This window comes from Marmota monax, unplaced genomic scaffold, assembly GCF_021218885.2.
Source record: "Marmota monax isolate L192 unplaced genomic scaffold, Marmota_monax_Labrador192_F-V1.1 WCK01_AAM20220418_F8-fsc00021, whole genome shotgun sequence".
Taxonomy (NCBI): Eukaryota; Metazoa; Chordata; class Mammalia; order Rodentia; family Sciuridae; genus Marmota; species Marmota monax.
In genome coordinates this window covers 22,340,697-22,361,677 of record NW_026695228.1, presented here as the reverse complement: position 1 = coordinate 22,361,677, position 20,981 = coordinate 22,340,697, and the positions used below count along the sequence as shown (strand labels likewise).

Genomic DNA, 20,981 nt, shown 5'->3' with positions numbered 1-20,981 from the left:
TTTTTTGTGGGGGAGAGTACAGGGGGTTGAACCCAGGAGTGCTCTACCAATGAACTACATTCCCATCCCCTTTTTTAAAAATATCTATTTTTTTTAGTTGTAGTTGGACACAGTACCTTTGTTTCACTTATTTATTTTTTATGTGGTGCTGAGAATTGAACCCAGGGTCTTGCCTGTGCGAGGCGAGCACTCTACTGCTGAGCCACAACCTTAGCCCTCCCACTCCTTTAAAAAAAACTTTTTTTTTTTTTTGTCGTGGGTAGACATAGTACATTTAATTATTTATTATTATTTTTTGTTGTGGTGCTGAGGATCAAATCCAGTGCCTCGCGAGTATTGGCAAGCGCTCTACCACTGAGCCACAACCCCAGCCCACGTTCCCACCCCTTTTTATTTTGGGACAGATTCATTCTAAATCGATCAGGCTGTCCTTGAACTTTGGATCTTCCTACCTCAGCTGCCCAAGTTAGCCGGAATCACAGACGTCCACCACCATATCTGGTAGACTTTGAACTCATCTGTTATGGTTTAGATATGAAGGGTCCCCCCAACAAGCCTCACATGTGAGACAATTCAAGAAAGTTCAGAGGTGAAACGATGGGTTTATGAGAGCCTTAACCTGATCAGTGCGCTGACCCGCTGAGTGGATGTGCTGAGTGGTGATCTAGGCAGACAGGGCGTGCTGGAGGAGGGAGGTCACAAAGGGGGCATGCCTTTAGTGCTCACAGTGTCCCTGGCGAGCAGAGCCCGCTCTGCTTCCTTTTTGCCATGTCCTGAGCTGCTCACCTCTGCCTCACCTTGTAGATGATGTCTGCTCACCCAGGCACAGAGCAGTGGAGCTGGCCCTCTCAGACAGACCTCGGAAACCATGAGCCCCAAATAAACTTTTCCTCCTCTTGAAATCATTTTTGTCAGGTCTTTTGGTCACAGAGGCGAAAAAGTTGACTAAACACCACCGTTTCACTTGTTTTACTATCCTTTGATATTCTCCAATAAAAACTATAATGTTTTTCTGTTGGTATCCTGAATTGTCCTTCGTGAGTCCTGTTCAGTATTTAATTCCAGTTGATGTATAATAAACCATATATACAAGTTTCCAAATGTTCTTTCAATGTAGTCAAAAAAAAATGCACCGAATTTCCCAAGTAACAAGTTGTGACAACAGACGATAAATATTAACTACAGACCATCTCTAGATTGATCATCCACAGTGTACTAGGGGGAAGATGAGGTAGGCTGCTTTTGATGAACATATTATTACATTTCAAACATTCAGAGGGACAACTGGAGTTAAACAGGTTATATATTTTTGGCATCAACTGGTTTGGAACACCAAGACCTTCTTTGCAATTAGGATGGTGAGGTCCATCCCAATAGTATTTCCCAAATACCAGCAAGGGTCAAAGTTTATTCTTAAGTATCTCCAAGAATAGGCAGTCTCAGGACGCTTGCTGTTAAGTCTCACACACACTAAATAGCAGTACTTTGTTGTGAGAGGGGCTGACCTCTACAGAGAGCAATTGGAGTGGCCCAGTAGCCCAACAGGTGTTCTGTTCTGATGCTGCTTTACCTGCTAGTTCCATCATAATTGCTGTGTGAGAGATCTGGGGGTGATGGAAGTGCCCAAGTGTGACAATCGAGTGGTGGCATATTGAGAGAACATAATATCATGTGAAATTCTTATGAAATGAGTCTAGATCTCTAGTGCCATGAGTCTTACCCTTCCTCCTGGAAATATATGGGGGATGTTTTAGGAGTCAGTGACGTTTGAGGATATGGCTGTCACTTTCACCCTGGAGGAATGGGTTTTACTGGATCCTTCCCAGAAAAATCTCTACAGAGATGTGATGCAGGAAAACTACAGGAACCTGACCTCGATAGGTAAGTGTGACATTCCCTCTCATAGCCAGTCAGATACCAATTGTTACTTGCTTGTCAATACTGTTCCATGATTTGGGAGTGTGGAAAGGGAACATTCTGGTGAATATACCAGCCTGGTCACATTATACCATGAATCTAGCAAGAATCTATTCTTTTTTTTCTACAATATTGTAATTAGTCATAATGGCTTGTTTTGGTCTGCATTTTAAAAAAACAATGGGAAACTCAAGCCACTGATGATTGCTACAAAAATTCCAGGAGAAATATAAGGTTATTTGCACTCACAAGAGAAAGCAAAGTACATCATGAATCTTAGAGTAACATAAAATTTTAAAAACAAGCAGATGGTACAAATGTGCTCAGCTTCAAATTGATTTAATCTCATTTTTCTCCAAAAATGCATACAGATTGAGCATCCATTATTGGAAATTCTGAGATCCAAAATATTCCAATAGAGGCCACATCTGTATCACTGACATGAGACCACAGTGGTACTCTCCCAGTTTTTAATACACAGACTGTGTTCCACACACAAATTATTAAAAAATGTTTTTATGAAATTATGTTCAGGTTTTGGGTATAAAATGTTAATGAAATAAAAATGAATTTTAGATTTAGATTGGGACCCATCTTGATATCTTATTATGCATATGCAAATACTACAAAATCCAAAACACATTGGGTCCCAAGCGTTTTGCATAAGGAATACTCAACTGTATTTAAATGCGCTATAGATATTCAGTGTTAGCAAAATACTTTGAAGCATTAGTAAGGAACCAAATATCCATATCACTGTTTTGATAACCACTGTACTCAAGCCATCCTCTAGTGTATTCAGTCCATTCATGGTCAACAATTTAGTTACAGAACATAAAACTTCCGGGATATTATTAATAAACTCTTAGTGATGTGCTTCTCATTTTTTTGTAGTGGGCAAGTAGTACAGAGACTCTATAAAGATGACAGTTGGTGTGGTGACCACTTCAGCCCGATTCTACATTCTGTTGTGAACAAGAAAACACCTCCGAGAGTCAAACCAAGTGAGAGCTCTGTGTGTGGAGAAGTGGTCGTGGGTGATTCCCCCCTAAATGTGCCCCTGCCAGCTCACACTGGATACAAAGCACATGCATGTCAGGAACACAGAGAGAATTCATATAAAGATAAGGAATATCCAGAAGCCTCCAGGTATCCCCAGTGCTGTCAGAAGAGGGAAAGGATTCACACTGGGAAGAAGCACCATGAATGTAAGCAACATGAGCAAGACTTCAGTCGTCCCAGTTCCCTTCCATTACATGAAAGAACTCACCCTGGAGAGAAACCCTGCGAATGTGAGCAATGTGGGAAAGCCTACCATAATGCCAGCGCCTTCAGAAAACATGAAGTAACTCACACTGAAAGGAAAGCCTGTGTATGCAAGCAATGTGGGAAAGCCTTCAGTAATTCTGGTTACATTCAAATGCACGAGAGAACCCACACTGGAGAGAAACCCTCTGTATGTAAACACTGTGGGAGAGCCTTTACGTTTCTCAATTCCCTTCAAAGACATGAAAGAACTCACACTAGGGACAAACCCTATATATGTAAGTATTGTGGAAGGGGATTCAGTTCTTCCTGTTACGTCAAAATACACGAAAGAACCCACAGTGGAGAGAAACCTTATATATGTAAACAATGTGGGAAAGCCTACTGTGATCCCAGGTCCTTCAGAAAACATGAAGCAACTCACACTTGAGAGAAACCCTATGTATGTAAGCAATGTGGGAAAGCCTTCATTTCTTCCAGCCACATTGAAAAACATGAAAAAATTCACTCTGGAGAGAAGGCCTATGTCTGTAAGCCATGTGGGAGAGCCCTCACTTTTCCCAGTTCCCTCCACAGGCATGAAAGAATACACAACACAGACAAACCCTATACGTGTAAGCAGTGTGGAAAAGGCTTTCATTCTTCATATTACTTTAAAAGACATGAAAGATCACACAGCAGGGTCAAACACTATGTATGTAAGCAATGTGAGAAAGTCTTTTATGATCCCTGCTCCTTCAGAAGACATGAAAAAACTCACATTGAAAGGAAAGCTTACGTGTGTAAGCAGTGTGGAAAGGCCTTTAGTTCTTCCAGTTACATTCATAAACATGAAAAAACTCACACTGGAGAGAACCCCTATGTATGTAAGCAATGTGGGAGAACTTTTAGTCATTCCATTTCCCTTCAAATACACGAAAGAACTCACACCGGAGAGAAGCCTTATGTATGTGAGCAATGTGGGAGAGCCTTCAGCGAATCCAGTACCTTTCACAGTCATAAAAGAACTCACACTTGGGAGAAACCCTGTGCATGTAAGCAGTGTGGGAAAGCCTTCAGTCAATCCAGTTATGTTCTCGTACACAAAAGATCTCACACTGGAGAGAAACCTTATGTATGTAAGCAGGTGGGAAAGCCTTTAGTTCTTCCAGTTACATTCGAATACATGAAAAAACGCACACTGGAGAGAAACCCTATGTATGTAAGCAGTGTGGAAAAGCCTTTAGTTATTTCAGTTCCCGTAAAATACACGAAAGAAGTCACAGTAGAGAGAAGCCCTCTCAAAGTGGAAAGAAGTCCTATGTATGTAAGTATTGTGGAAAAGCCTTCAGTCGATCCAGTCATGTTCTCAGATATCAGAGAACTCAGGCATGTAGGCAACGGATGTGTGAAAACCTTCCCTCAGTGCAGTCACATCCTTGTATAGGAAAGAAGTCAAACTGGAGAGTGACCCTGAATAAAGAATGTGGGAAGACTTCATCGTCACATGAAGACTAGCAAATGTGAGAATGCAGAGACAAGACCTGGATGGATGGATGGAAAGCCTGTGGGAATGCCTGAGGTCATCTTGGTTCATTGTACACCTAGGAGTGAACACAGCACGAAGAGAAACCTGGGATAGAAGAGGAGTGCAGAAACCTTTTGTCCAACACTGGATCAAAAAACTGTGAATGGGAAAAATAGAAGGAATTTGTCAGTTGTAACAAAGAGTTTGAACATCTTCCTCATGTAGTGGGATCCTATAAATGTCATTAATATGAAAAGCTGCATGCCAGTTAAAATTGTTTAAAATGCTGTGACAAATATACTACCTGAAGGAAATGTGCTGAAAGTCTAAATGTACCGGGTTCATCAGTGACTCATTCTGAAAGGAGATTTCCGCACTATGTATTTCTGATTTTTACTCTTGAAAATAAAACTCAGTCACATACCTCTGCAAGTTTTGTTTAGGCACAGTGTGTTGAGTTTCCCAGGTAGTGCCCTTTTCAATTAAATCAAGTGATGAGTATTTTTCCTTTCATTTTGGCCATGTTGGATCCACAGGCAGATTGAAGCACAGTTCGGATATGCCAGGAAGCTTGATTTCTATGTAGTTTTTAAAATACTTGTGGTTAATGGTACACTAAAAAATGTGTTTTTGTGAGTCGGCATTTTCCTACTGGCTTCTTTTGACAGGTTTACCCTTTTACTCATGTTTGTTCTCTCTCTCTCTCTCTCTCTCTCTCACACACACACACACACACATCATTCTTGGGGACAATTTACAGTTTTTACATGGATTTTATATTTTTTACTTTGATGTATAGTTTGTTCAAACAATATTCTTTTTTTTTTTTTTAAATAACCTCAGTAGGTCCTTTTTAAAAAAAAAAATTCTGTTTTATTTATTTATTACTATGTTGTGCTGAGGATTGAACCCAGTGCCTCACATGTGCGAGATGGGCACTCTGCCACTGAGCCACAGCCCCAGTCCCCATGTTCCAACAACATTCTATATGTGTTTTTTCAAAGAGTTTGCTAAGTGTTTTGTTTTTTGGTTTTTTTTTAATTTTTCTATTTTCACAAAGTCTAAAAGTTTTAAATACAATTATAATAATAATTAAGAACTAATTTATGGAATATATTTACTCATTAGAAAAAAGGTAATTCTTTTTCATAGGAATCACAATTTGCTTAACTGTGAGCTCAAACTTATCATTCCTCACCATCAAATTAATTACAAATATTATCTATATAAACCATCCTTAGCTCAAGGGTCATGCAAAATCAGATGGTCAGAGCTGGCCTCAGACCTTAGTTTGATAACTAAGAAATTTTCACTGGAGCCATGGAGAGTAACAGATCAAAAGAAAGCAAAGAACAGGAACAAGAAATATTATAACTTAACATTTTTTTTTCCTGAAATACATGCATGTGCTTCTTTATTTCACATTTCATTTTATTTGACTTTGCCAAATACATTTTCTTGGAGATAGATTAGAATTACTCAGCAAAAATGAAAAGGAAGAGAAAGAATCTGCTTAGTCTTTGACTTCCAAAATAAAACTTTTTCATTTTTAGTTAGACCAGAATATTGATGTCAATCACAAGTAAGAGAGTCAAACCTTTTTATAATTCCTTAATTTCCTATCAAGAACCAAGTTTTTGGGCTGGGGATATAGCTCAGTTGGTAGAGTGCTTTCCTCGCATGCATAAGGCCCTGGGTTCAATCCCCAGAACCGTATACACGCACACACACACACAATAACCAAGTTTTACTGTCTGATATTCTGATACCTACTGGTACACTAAACTAAAGAGTTTGGCATATTTTTTTCCCCTTGCTTTCAAAAGTTATGTTTTGCTTTCTGCTTTTTTTTAATTGTTTTTTTTTTAGTTGTAGATGGACACAATATCTTTATTTTTTTTTTTTATGTGGTGCTGAGGATCGAACCCAGTGCCTCACACGTGCAAGGCGTGCACTCTACCACTGAGCCCCAACCCCAGCCCCTCTGCTTTTATTTTTAATGGATGCACAGAAACACAAGTGGACATATTAATGGGAAAATATAATATTCCTTACATGTATAGATTGTGTGACGCTTAAGTGAGGTTAAACATGTTTCCTTTCTTTGTGGTGAGACCTTTCAAAATCCTTCCTTCTAACTTTGAACGGTGCAGTGTATAATTGTGATCCATTTCTCTGCAACAGTAAGTACTTCAGTGCTTCTTGTTCTATCTTGAACAACTTTCTCCACACCCCACTCTCCACCCGTGGGTAATCATCATTCTAGTGTCAACCCCTGCTAGGTGAACTTGTTTAGATTCCATGTGAGAGTGAGATCAAGTCACATTTGTCCATCTGCACCTGAGTTTTTTCACTTAACATAATCTCCATTTCCATCCATGTTGTTGCAAATGACAGGATATGTATTCCCCTTCCTCCTCTTTATGGTACTGGAATTCAAATTCAGGATTTGGTAAATGCTCTACCACTGAGCTACATTCTCAGCCCTGATTTTGTTCTTTTTAATGGTTGCATAGTATTCTATCACATATATTTACCACGTTTTCTTTATCCATTCATTAGTTGAAAGACACAAATTGTTTCTGTTTCTCAGTTATTGTGAATGGTACTGTGATGAACATGGGGTACAGATGTTTCATCAAATTCTAATTTCATTTCCTTTGGACATATACCCAGTAATGGAATTACTGGTTCATGTGGTGCAGAGGATCGAAGTTATATATTTTAGTTTAGGAAGTTATATATTTTAGTTTAGGTGTAATCTCCATACTGTTTTCCATAATAGCTGTACTAATTAACTTTTCCACCAAAAGTGACCCTTTCCTCCCCATTCTCACTATTGTTATCTTTATTCTTTTTTATGTCAGTCATTCTTACTGATATATCACTGTGGTTTGGATTAGCATTTCCCTGGTAAATAATAATGTATCTGTCGACCATTGCATCTCATTTTTTGAAAAAGTGAATTTAGATCTATTGTCCATTTTTTGGATTGGGTTATTTGTTTTTTAACTATTAAGTCTTCGAGTCCCTTATATATCCCACCTACCAACCCCTCGACAGATTTGTATGTCGCAGATATTTCCCACTATTCTGTAGGTTGTCGTGTGTCTTGCTGTACAAAGCTTCTTAGTTTTACGTTATCCCATTTGTCTGTATTTGCTTTTGTTTCCTGTGCGTTTGTGGTCTTTCCAAAAACATCCTGGTCCATTCCAGACTTCTGAAGCATTTCCTATATGCTTTCTTCTAGTAATTTCATAGTTTCAGGTCTTACATTTAAGTCTTTTAAACTCACAGGAGTGAGACAGGGTCTGATTTCATTCTTCTGCATATGGCTGTCCAATTTTCCCAGGACCAATTATTGAAAAGAGTATCCTTTATTCACTCTGTGTTCTTAGCCTCTTTGTCACAGTCAGGTGGCTGTAGGTAAGTGGGTTTCACTTCTTGGCTTTCTGGTTTTTTCCATTGATATTTGTGGCTGTTTTTTTTTTTTTTGTGTGTGTGTGTGTGTGTGTGTGGTTCTCTGACCATTTTAAAATTGCTTTATAGCTCTGTGAAGAACGCCGTTGTCATTTTGCTAGGGATTGCATTGAATTTGTAAGTTGCTTTGGGCAGTATGGGTATTGTTAACAATATTTATTCTTCTAATCTAGGAACACAAGATGTCTTCCCACTTTTTTGTGTCTTCCTCAGTTTCTTTCATCTATGTTTTGTAATTCTTATCTTAGAGATCATTCAATTTTTTATTAAATTTATTCCTACATATTTTTTTTCTTGTAGCTATTGTATATGGGATTGCTTTCTTCTGTTTCAGACCATTCACTATTGGCATGTCACAATTCTATACTTTTGCTGTAGATATTGCTGTGTCATGTCTCCATTTCCACTTGTCTCAAAACAACTCTTAATTCTATTTATTTATTTACGTGTTTATTTTTGGGTCAGTACTGAGTATGGAACCCACAGCCGTCACATGACAGACTTTATGACTGCTGCTGAGCTGCCTCCCAGTCTTTAAATTTTTATTTTGAGACCGGGTCCCGTTAAATTGCCCGTGCCAGCCTCAACCTTGCTATCCTCTTGCCTTAGCCTCCTGCTTGCTGAGATTACAGGTAGATGTCACCACATCTGACTTAAATTCCTTCTTGATTTTTTTTTTCTTGATCCACTGGTTATTCAAAAGTAAGTTATTTTCCGTGTATTTGTATAGTGTCCAAAGCTTTCCTTGTTATTGATTTCTAGCATGATTGTGCTCTGAAGAGATGCTCAGTATGATTTCAGCTTTTGATATTCCGTTGGGACTTATTTTGTCATCTGTCACGATCTTTCGGGAGAATGTTCCGGGTGGTGATGAAACAAATGGCTACTCAGAGCCTTTGGAAGGAAGGGTCCCCTGTCGTTAGTTCCGTTGATCTCTGGAGCCGGTGACTCTGCTTTTCTTTGTTCATTTTCTGTCTGGACCCTCCTGTCTGCTGCTGAGAGTGGGATGGGATCGTCCGTAGCTATTACTGTATGGGGGTCTCTCTCTGCCTTTAGAGATGGACGAAATTCTGTCTTATTAGTGCTTGTTTTATATGTTGGATATTCTGATATTGGATGCATATGAATTTAGAATTGCTGTTTCTTCTTGGGGGATTGACCCCTTTGTCACATGCAGTGACCTTCCTGGTCTCTTTTTATTTATCAGTATGGCTACTTCTGCTTTCTTAGGTGTCATATTCCATCCCCTTACTTCAATTCAGTCTGTGTATGTCCTGACAGGGGAAGCAGGTTTCTTGCAGGTAACATGTAGTTGGATCTCCTTTTTTTAATCTGTTCAGTCATTCTGCGTCTAAATTGTAGAATTTAATCCATTTATTTAAGGTAATTATATAGCTTGTTTTGTAATTTTGCAGTAGCTCCTTTCCCCCTCTTGTGATCTTACTTAGTGTCTAAATGAATTGGCATAGTACTATTTCCATTTTTTGGTGGGGGAGGGTACTGGGCATTGAACTGAGGGGCACTCGACCACTGAGCCACACCCCCAGCCCTTTTTCCTATTTTGTATTTTATTGAGAGACGGGGTCCCACTGAGTTGCTTAGTGCCTCGCTTTTGCTGAGGCTGCCTTTGAACTCGCGCTCCTCCTGCCTCAGCCTCCCGAGCTGCTGGGATTATAGGCGTGGGCTACCGTGCCTGGGTTACTGTTTTGATTTGTGCTTATTGTTTTTGGTTTGTCTCTTCCAGATTTTTGTTTCATGGTTACCATGGAGCTTACAGAAAACATCATTTTTTTCAACTGAACCATGCATTTAATATTGGTAGAAATGCAATGGCAAACTGAAATTAAAATAAGTGAAGGAAATACTACAGCATTTTAAGATGGGTACACAGAAATATAAAATTGGAACAGAATCAATGTTTTAAACATGCATTGTTTCCTTTCAATTAGTTGTATTCTCATGTAAAATTACTGAACAATAAATTTTTAAATGAGAGCAACTTAACATGATCGTAAGGATGGGAACCGGAATTAACCAAAGAACAGGGCGAAATGCACTCACAAAGCACTGCAGTGTCTTTTGCATTTACTGAGAAGATACAAGCAAATAGCCCATCATAATTATCGAATCCATGTGTAGATCAGTCAGCTTTTCATGACTGTGACCAAAATACCTGACAGGAACGACTTAGAGAAGGAAGCTCTTGGTTCATGATTCCAGAGGACTCGGTCTGCATGGTTGGCTGGCTCCCAGGCAGGAACAGGGTGGAAGGGCCGGCAGAGGGAAGATGCTCAGCTCAGGGCAGCTGGGATGCAGAGCATGGGTGAGGGAAGGGGACAGAGAGAAGGTACATTTTCCAGGGCTTGCCCCCCTGATCCACTTCTTCCAACCAAGTCCCCTCAGCACCTGAGACTGTGGGGAAAGTTGCAGATCCAAACCATAGCAATATGTTTACAATGGAAGGTGTTTTTATCTTCATGTCAGTTTTGCTTTTCTCAGGTAGAGGGCTTATTTTGATCATATTTGTCCTTCACTCATCATTCCAAAAACTTCATCCTGCTGATGTGAGATGCTCTTTGCCAGGACTACAGCTTTTGTCACATGATACATCTGTCCTTACACCATAACTGGATCTGTGGCTTATCGGTATCACCATTCTCCATAGAATTTCCAACAGGACTGGGTGTTCCTGGAGGGGGGGGTGCTGATTGCATTGTGTAGTCAGACGTTGCCCTCTGAGGGATGCACTGGAGGGGGGGAACACCGTTCTGTCTGTGGTGATCACCAGAGTCCTTACCTAGAGGACAGCACTTTACTGTGGAGAGATGCCTAATTCATAAGATGCACCAGTCTGTCTCCGCAGTTCCAGGATGGGCATTTTTCTCCTTCTGTGAACATGATTGTAAGGATGGGAACGGGAGGGGAGTTCCGTCGTGACATAGTGAATACCTTGTACTATCCAGTGAGAATTGTTTACCAGGTCGGCCTGTTTCCTGTCCGTTGCTAGGACCTTCCTGGTTTGGATTTACATAGTTAGAATGGATTGCCATGTAGTGTTCATAATAATAGTTTTTTTTTCTTTATGCACACACAGTACCCCTTCTCTCTGAACATTCTAAAATGGTACCTCTCTCCTTTGTTGGACTTTGCTCACCATCTCCTAATTAATTATTAGTCCAAACTTCTAGCATATGTAATGCCTCTATGAACTTGATTCTATTCACGCATTCTCTGTTTCAAATTTATTCACTTTTTAGTTTGTTCTTTGAAGTCCTACATGGCAATGTCACCGTGGAGTTGAGGGCTTTCAGACATAATAAGGGTTATATGAATGTTCTAAGATGGGCCCTCAGATTATGGTGAGCATCCTAAGATGTATAGAGGGAGATCATTTTCTCTGCCACGGGAGTGTACAGCACAAAGTTTTACACGTGCAAGCCATGAAAATGGCCTTCACTAGAAATTAGAGTAGCCATCACCTAGATCTTGGCCTTCTCAGGCTCCAGAAGGGTGAGAAATACGTGTCTTCCGAGTTGTTCCTACAACAGGGGAAATCCTAAATACTTTTCATACCTGCAGAAAGGAGCAGTGTGGTATTCTGTTGTGTAAACATATTTGTGGATATTTGAGTGAGTTGACTCCCATTTGGGATTCCCGAGGAATTCTAATACACATCCAGTCAACCAGTTGGGTGTGCGGTGTATTCATATATCTACCCAACTGGACTAAATTATCAAGTTCCCACAATCTCCCCCTCCCTACATACTGGAGAAATTGCTAGAATGACTCACTGAACTCAGGGGAACACTTTACTTACTACTATTTGTTTATGATAAAAATACAACTCAGGAACGGCCAAATGCAAAAAGTTTATAAGGCAAGGTTGGGGGAAGGGGACATATGTGGAGCTTTCGTTTCATTTCCATCTGGTGGTCCTGCCCTCTGATATCCCAACCTCTGTGTGGTCAGCGCCCACAGCCCAGATGCTCTACATAACCCATGGCTGAGGGGTTTTCATGAAGGTTTCCCGTATGTTCTCAGGATTGATTAGCTTACTGGGCTTCGTAGTTAACTGGCTTCCAACCCTGCTCCCTGGACGATGGAGCTCGGCATTCCAACCCTGTTGTCAAGTACAAATGAAAAGAGTTGTTTAAAGTGTCAACCCTGTAGGCTTGCCTTGTTCTTTCTGCTACCAGACCATTCCCGATCCTGAGGCCACACAGGAGTCCCCAGCCAACAGTCATCTCATTAGCATAGAAAACACAAGTCTTTTCACCCCGAAAGATTCAAAGGGTTTTAGATCAGAATCCCTTGGATCGGAATCCCTAGACTTAGACCCAATAGTGCAATATTTGATGTACACTATCAGTGAGCAGGTGGTGTGTCAAGTTGTGGAGAAGAGCAGCAAAGCAAATGGCCCAAAATATCACCACATATCCTATAAGACCATTTCAAACGGGTTGTTAAATTGGTAAGCTAGAACCTCAGGGAGACTCAACTAGGGGCTGGATTGTCCTTTTGTGTGGGATGCGTAGGCATTGTTCTAAAAATGACTGGACAGGTCCGTGGTGGTTGGGTTGCATTTGAGAGATAGTTTCAAGTCATGAGACAGAACACGTCAATCCCCTGACACACAGCCCGTGAGGACAGGTGCGCCTGGGACATTCCTCTTTGTCCTTCAAAATCCCAAAGCTTGAATGCCTCCTCTTCCATGAACCTTGTCAGTTTCACACTCCCTTACTCATAGCGTCTTGTCCTCTTTTACATCCTCATGGGGTGAACAAATGGGTGTTTCGTGGTTATTTGATACAGAAATATTCCATGTGCTGAGAATCAGCAGTGACTAAGCTTCTCATGGTGCAGTTTGGGAAGCTCTCCTGTATCCAGGGATGTGAAAAGGAAGGTACAGGTGTCTACAGGAGCTATGCATAGTCAGGGGCTTGGGAAAGCTTGGTTTGAAGCAGGTGATAATCTGCAGTGGGAAACAGGCGTGAGACCCCTGAGTCCAAGCTGAGGACAGTCTTGGCCTGCAAAGGAAGGGTCCTGAAGTTTCCCTGGGACTTCCTGGGCACTTGCCCTCCCCTGTAGGATCCTCCAGCTGGTGAGAACAACTTGAGGAGGGGGGAGATGATGGAAGCTGGAAAGTACTGGAAAGTACATCTGCATGCAGATGGTCTTCAGGGATTTTGTCCCTTCTGGGGTTGTCACTCTGGTTTTCTTGGAGCTGTTTTCTAGACAGGGTTTTTTTTTTTTTTCTTTTTTGGTGGTGCTGGGGCTTGAACCCAGGACCTTGAGCATGTGAGGCAAGCACTCTACCAACTGAGCTATATCCCCAGCCCCTAGATAGGTTTTCCTTATGGCCTCCATAAATTTGCTGGATTCAACCAATAACGCATACATGAAGGAAATGTGTGAGTATCGGGCTTAGAGAAAGGGTGTGTGAAGTTGACAGTTTCTGTAGTTCAGAATGTTAAAGTGACTCCAGGTGAGCTTGTCTGTCTGAAGGTGGGAGAGTTTTCACACTGTGAGGAGAGGACAGCAGGACATGGTGAGTTCTCAGATTTAAATCTGACAGTTTCCCTTCCTCAGTGCCAGGGAGTGATCCGCTCTGGGGCTCTATCTCAGCAGTCACTTTGGGCCTCCACCTTGGGAATATGTTTAACCTTCTGAACGTGTGTTTTTCCGTGTGAGCTTGGTTGAGGCGGGCAGCCTGTCTGAAGGAGTTCAAACGTTTGCTTTCTTCCAACTTGATTTCTTTGTAGAATATTGCTGCCATATAACTTCAGTCTCTCCATGAATAAAGAATTATATTTCCTTGTTGGCATGTTATTCGTTTCTTGGGTGAAAATTAACAGATTGAGAAAGAAAACAAAAAGGTGCAAGAAAAGCTTGACAATTCACAAATTTCTGGCTTCTGGTAACACAAGGCCCTTCCTTCTATTCCATGTGTCCAGGTGTGGGCAGATAGCCTTCTCTCACGTGGGGGGTTGTCTTCATGGGGCTATGCTCTGGAACGTCACACTTGTCACCCCATTTTCAGGGGGAAGGAACAGGAAGAGCCCACTGGGTACAGTGAGAAGAAAGTGTCAGTTTTGAAAAAACAGTATCAGATTCTGCTGAAATGCAATTTTCCCTAAGGACAGGTCAGGTCCAGGCCTGGGCGGGGAAGGGATGTGGCTCCATTCGGGCAGATAATGGATGTTTTTTGCTGTCGCTCAAGACTCAGGGGGCGGGTCCCGGATCACTAGCCAATCAGAGGCATAGGGGTGGTGTATGCACTGTCCAATCAGGAGCGCAGCTGGGCGGGGATGCGGCTTCTCGCCTGTCCCTTTCGCGATCCTGTTTCTGTAGCCTCGGGACTAGGTCCCCTGCTGTGCTGCCTTGCGAGTCTCGGAGTCTCGGCTGCTCTGTGACGTCCACTAACTGCGAGGACAATGGGAGACCCCGGGAGCCGTGACGTGGTGAGGTTTGGAGGTGGGGCACCCCCGACTGGGAGAGGGTCTGCTCGGAGCCCGCGGGGAGCGGCTGTGGGCGGAGCCTTGGCTCTGCAGGGTGGGGGGCCAGTCTGAAGGCCCTTCGGTCGGTCCGCAGGGTGGTGCTGGGCCTGCATCCGGGACTGAGGCGTCCTGTTCTGTCCTGCAAGGCCAGCTTCTCCGGGCAGCTCAGCCCGCAGCCCGGCTCCTCCCCGAGCTGTGGGGTGACTGTGTGCGTCTTGGTTAGAGCTTGGAAGAGCTGGGAGCGCGGGGTCCCCAGTCCTTCCCTTCCCCTCGGGGTGGTCCTGCTTACCCTGAATTTTCTAAATGTTTGGGAACGGGGGTGCTGACCGTGTGCCTGGTTTTATCTCCAAGGGCTAATACATGATAAATTTTCCAACAGAATGGGAAAGATTTTACTAGTGTGTAAATGGTGGACAAATTCATATGTGGTCGGAAATCTTAATAGGTTTATGAATTTATCTTGTGACTTCTTGGATGCGTATTTTATTGTGTGACTTGCCAACACTTAGAAGGGTCTAATTTATTTATTCTTCTTGCCCATCTAGCAATAAACATCTACTCTGTATGGTTCTGTATTGATCGCCCCTGGTAGGAAGCATTTTTCTTATGCAGTTTTTCATGTATGTGAAATAGTTTATCTTTCTCCTTGTGCTGTATAAGTGTATTTTTGAAATTGAAATTGAATTTTTTATAGTTGCTATATAGAAAAATGATGGATTTTTTACATAGTTACCTATTGTACTACCTTGCTATAATCCCCTATTAAATCCATGAAGTTTTTCTTTGTTTCTTTTTTTTTTTTTTTTTAGGGAATAGGGATTGAACTCAGAGGTGCTTTACCAGGAAGCTACACCCTGAGCTGTTTTTGAGACAGGGTCTTGCTAAGCTGCCAAGACTGTCCTTGGATTTGTGATCCTCCTGCCTCACCCTCCCAAGGTTTACAGATGTGGGTCACCACACAGGGGTCTTTGGAATTTTTTTTTTAAAGAAAACAGTAATCTTGTTTGTGAACAAAGACCTTTTTTGTTTCTTTTTAATTTCAATATCTTGTTTACAATACTGGGAATTGAACCATGGCCCTTGTGTATGCACACCCCAGCCATTTTTAAAATTTGTATTCTGAAATAGGGTCTAAGTTACCCAGGCTGGCCTTCAATTTGCCATCCTCTGCCTCAGCCTCCTCAGTAACTGATATTACAGTTCTGTGATACCATGTCTGGCTCAGTATCTTATTCTTTCTTGCCTTGTGTTTCTTTGCATCTCTTGTTTTTATCTTAAGAGTTTGTTGTTAAGCACTTTTAAATGTTTTATCATTGTTTCATACTTAGGATAATTAGTGCTTGATTTTGGTGGATTATTCTGTTTATTCATTGAAATTACTATCATTGAATGTTTTTTCGTCTTCATTCATAAGCAATGTTTGTGTTATTTTTGCTACTCATAATGTCTAATTTTTGTGTTGTGGAATATGTGTGTCATAGCTTGACTTTTAAAATCTGATTTAAAAAAATTTATTCTTATTAGTTATGCATGACAGTAGAATGCATTTTGACACAATGTACACAAATGGAGCACAACTTCTCATTCCTCTGGCTGTAGAGTCTCATCAGTAGTGTAATCATACATGTATATCAGGTAATAATGTCTGTCTCATTCTACTATCCTTCCCATGCCCACAGCCCCACAGCCCTACCCCTCTTCCCATTCTTGATATTCAGTGACACTCTTTAACCCTCAATGCTCCTTCCTTTTGTGCCACCCATCAGGGTAATGTGACCAAAAACCTGGGCTCCCTCCTTTGGAGCTAGCCAGAGACTGAAACCACCCAATCCTCTGCCTATGGAAGTAGGAGTGAATTTTCACCATAGATTGCCTGTTAATCTTTGTATACCCTCGGGCTTGGGTCCTTTTCTTGCTTTCTCAAGATCCCTGATCACAGCTTGAGAGACCTGCTCTTCCCTCTCTGATCTTTATGTGAGTTATTTGTTTTATGTGAGTTATGATCTTTATGTGAGTTATGATTATGTGAGTGATGATTTTTGCATGTCTTCTCAGTTTTTTGTATGCTGTACACTTACCAGTATTCAACATCAGAAACAGTCCTTTGAAGGTGACCAAAGCAGTTTGCACTATATGCAGGATTTTACATGTTGACCATTTTCTGGGTCTGTTTTTATTTGCCATGACTTGCTAACCTGTTCTCCTGCTGATGGCCAGCATGCATGGAGACCACTGCTTACTGGACGTAAGGGGATCTCATTTTGCAACCTATAGGAATTTGTTTATTGTCATCCAACCAGTGAATTGTGACTCAAATTGCTATGTCACAAGGAAGAAAAACAAAACAAATATTAGTATGTTCTTTCCAAAATTTTTTTAAAGTTTTTCATCATGAAGTATATTCTCGAAAGAATAAATTAAAAGTTTGGTAAGAATAATAATAACAATTTAAGTATCTCGGGAACCTCTGTCAAGATTCATAACTTGGGAACTGGGTATGATGGTACATGCCTGTAATCCCAGTGACTCTGGTGGCTAGACAGGAGGGTCTCAAGTTTGACACCAGTCACAGCAATTTAGCAAGACCTGGTCTCAAAAAAAGGAGGGGGGTGACTGGGGATGTTGCTCAGTGGTAGAGTGCCCCTGGGTTTAATCCCAGTACTGCCCCCCAAAAAATATTCATAACTGTGGTGGTCATTAGAATCTCAGGTAGTCATCCCTGTCTTGTCCCACAGGTGACTACTGTCCTGTGAACCTTTGGCTACATTTCCTATCTTTACTCTGTGTGATTTTTCACTAAACAAGTTCCCTTTAGTTTTTCTCCCTTGGAACCTTCAGTGAGTATTAAAGGAATTCCAAACGGAAGCATTTGGGGTGCTCTCCTTGCCCTCCCTTCCCTTGTCTCACACACACTCATTCCTGAGGTGGGGGCAGACCGTTTCCTCCTCAGGTCCCGTGGTCACTGTGTCAGGCTATTTCAAGGTTCCTCTTCAGTGTTGTCATAAATAGCACAAAGGAACTCAAGCATGGCCAGGCGTGGGCAGGACCACTGGTGGCGCTTGGTAAGTGGTTTGGTGAGTGGTTTGGGCTGTCGTGGCCCACCTGGGCCTCTCCCATTGGCCATGGCTCAGGCAAACTCCATTGAGCAGGGCAGGAGGAGGCCCAGACCCCCGGCTTCCACCTGAGTGTGCATAATAGAGCCAACTTCTGAGCTCTTCTTTTTTTTTTTTTTTTTTTAATTTCTGAACATGAATAAGATGCCTCGCTTTGCCAGTTCCCAGGGTTGTGCAGGTCAAATATCTGAGAGTTACCTCCTTTCATTAAGTATTTCTTCTTTAACAGCCACAGAATAGCTATTCCATGAAGACATAGATCCAATAATTGTTTAACAGCAGATGCTGCTTACCGAATGATCCCTAGCCAGCATTCTTCTAAATGCTTCCTATATTAACTCATTTATTCATCACCAGAATCCGATGGACTAGTTAGGGTTATCCTCCTCTCCACGTAACAGTTGAAAAAAAGTGGAGCAATTTGCTTGAATAGTGGAACAGGGCCTCAGACCCCCAGGTTCCTGGCTCCAGGGCTCATGCCAAACTTGTCTTCTACTTCAGTGGAAAAGATGAAGTGAAATCAGCGTTAGGGTAGAAAGTCGTGGAGACATATGTAATATTCTTTGAGAATGTAGAGGAGGTGGTGCTATGAAAAAATCAAGGAGCTGTGGTTCACATTTTTTTTTTAATATGGAACACTTCACGAATTTGCGTGTCATCCTTGTGCAGGGGCCATGCCAATCTTCTCTGTATCTTTCCAATTCTAGTATATGTGCTGCCAAAGTGAGCACTGTGGTTCACATTTAAGCTCAACATCAGGGTGTGATCAGTTTTAAAGTAATTACTTTTTTTCAGTGTTAAATAAGAGGTGATAGTGGATTTGGGATGAACTTTAGAATGGAAACCAGGAGGGCTCAAAAAATAAGAACGATCTTGTTGAGGTGGAAATGCACAATACATCCTCTAGACATTAGGGAAAAATCAGGGGCTCTGTACATTAAGGTGAAGTTCAAATTACAGGAAGTGGCAGTGGAATGTATCCATTAAGCTTCTTCATGTGTAACTCTTTGCTTATTATGGTCTTCAACTCTTAATTTTATTTGGCAATTTCCTCTACTATGTCTGTGGATTTTTATAGTATTTTACCTTGAGATCTGTACATTTGGGTCATTTTTTAAAGACATGTATTCAATCGTGTTTAGTCTGTGCATTAATTGTGTGTGTGTGTGTGTATGTGTGTGTGTGTTTGTGTGTGTGTTACTAGCAATTGAACCCAGGGATACTGTACCACAGAGCTATATCCCCAGCCCTTCTTATTTTCTATCTTGTGGCAGAGTTGCACTAAGATGTCTAGACTGGGCTTGAATTTACAATCCTCCTGCCTCAGCCTCCCAGATAGCCAGGATTACAGGCGTACAATAAAGTTTTGATTTATAGTACTATAGTAAAGGGGGAGCTTTAACTTGCAAGACAATTCCTTGGCATTACGTACAATATATTTTTTTAAGTGGACACATGCCTTTATTTTTATTTTTATTTATTTTTATGTGGTGCTGAGGATCAAACCCAGGGCCTCACCCACCCTAGGTGAGCGCTGTTACCACTGAGCCACAACTCCAGTCCCTACAATATGCTGTTTAAAAAAAATTTTTTTTAGTTGTAGAAGGACACAATACCTTTATTTTATTTATTTAGTGGTGCTGAGGATCGAACCCAGTATTCCACACATGTGAGGCAAGTGCTATACCACTGAACCACAACCCCAGCCCCAATATGCTTTCTTATTTGATTCCACGAATGGAATCAAACACAGACTAAAGATTTCAGAGTATACACCCTTCATGCCCCACCCCCAATTAAATGCCCCCTACCACTCCCTGGTGGCTGCCTCTTCACTGCTGCCATCTCCCATATATACCACAAGTGTCATGTGGCCCTGCAAAACGCTGGCACTGCAGGCTTCCACAGCTGGCTGAGAGGAGGAGGAGTGGGACGAGGCCAAGGAGTTGTAAGTCTGTCCCCATTTTCCTTTTGTATCACAGGCTTCTTCAAGGGTCTGGTCTTTCCTAAAGTATAATAAATAGCTTTTTAGGGAAAAAAAAAAAAAAACTTAGAAAAGAGAAGGGGCTGGGGCTGGGGTTGTGGCTCAGCGGTAGAGCACTGGCCTAGCACGTGCAAGGTGCTGGATACGAGTCTCAGCACCACATAAAAATAAAAAAATAAAGGTATTGTGTCCAACCCTCAACTAAAAATATATATATATATTTAAAAAATAATTTAAGAAATAAAACTAAAAAATATTAATTTTTAAAAAAGAAAAGAAAGGCGAAGGGACAATTTTGAGTACTCCACAAAGCGGAGCAGTTCAGATTCTCAAAGTCTGTCCAGCAGAGGCGGGGGACAGAGAGGAGAGGCTGGACGAGGCAGGCGTCCTCCAGGCATGTGGCCCACCAGGCTGGAGAGCTGCTGGGGTGGGCAGGTCCGTCTGTCCTCCAGGGAAAAGGCTGCCAAGTTGGGTGTTTGGGTTTTAAAAATCCCTGGTGGAGACCGGGAATCCCGAGGGAATACTTGTGTTTAAGGTATAGAGTGGAAATGGGGAAGGGGAAGGGGAAGGGAAGTTGTTTTCCAAGAGCTTCTCCATAAAATTAAGAATTGGAGACTCTGTTTTAAGTGGTTCTAGGAGTCTAAAGCTGGACCCAGGAGGATGGCCCTGGGGAGCTTCTTGATGCTTTGGGGGCTCCACTCACAGCTGCAGAGTCCAAGCCCCCATCCAGCCAAGGCCGCGCGGAAGCTGCCCTTGGCCTCGGTGTAGAGCTGCTGCCTGGGGAGGGGGGTCTGCAGAGGGGCCCGACCTCTCCTCCTCTCCAGTGCTCCTCCTGCTGCTGCCGAGGAGCCTTGTGCCGCCTGAGGTCACGACGTCCCGCTGGTGCGTGTGGTTTCCCTTCATAGGTATATATGTGTCCCCCCGCCGCTTCCTCTAGGATGGGGGCCCGCGATGCCTCCCTCTCCTTGAAGTGAGGACCGAGTCCCGCGGATGGCAAAGCTGTCTGACGTGGTCCCTGCGTTTTCGTTCCAGTGCATTATGATGAACCCCTTTGTCAGCGACGCTGTCCACTTCCCTGTCATGGTCACAGCCCAGGGGTCCTGCTCCCCCTCGCTCCGCCACCTCCGCTCCTCCTTTTATATTACATGATCGAAAGTGTTTGCTTTTTTTTTTTTTTTTTTTCTTTTGCCTTTCTTAATTTTCATATATTAAAATTT

The 20,981-nt window shown here is 42.1% G+C and overlaps 1 non-coding gene and 1 pseudogene across 1 annotated transcript; one reads left to right on the top strand and one right to left on the bottom strand.

The window, feature by feature from the left end:
* The first annotated feature begins 299 nt into the window (after nucleotides 1–299).
* The window catches only part of LOC124087648 (zinc finger protein 878-like), a 35,812-nt pseudogene continuing 15,130 nt past the window's right edge, over nucleotides 300–20,981 (top strand).
* On the bottom strand, nucleotides 18,405–18,511 carry LOC124088251 (U6 spliceosomal RNA). Its single transcript, XR_006850318.1, has one exon. It is a non-coding gene; the product is annotated as a U6 spliceosomal RNA (small nuclear RNA).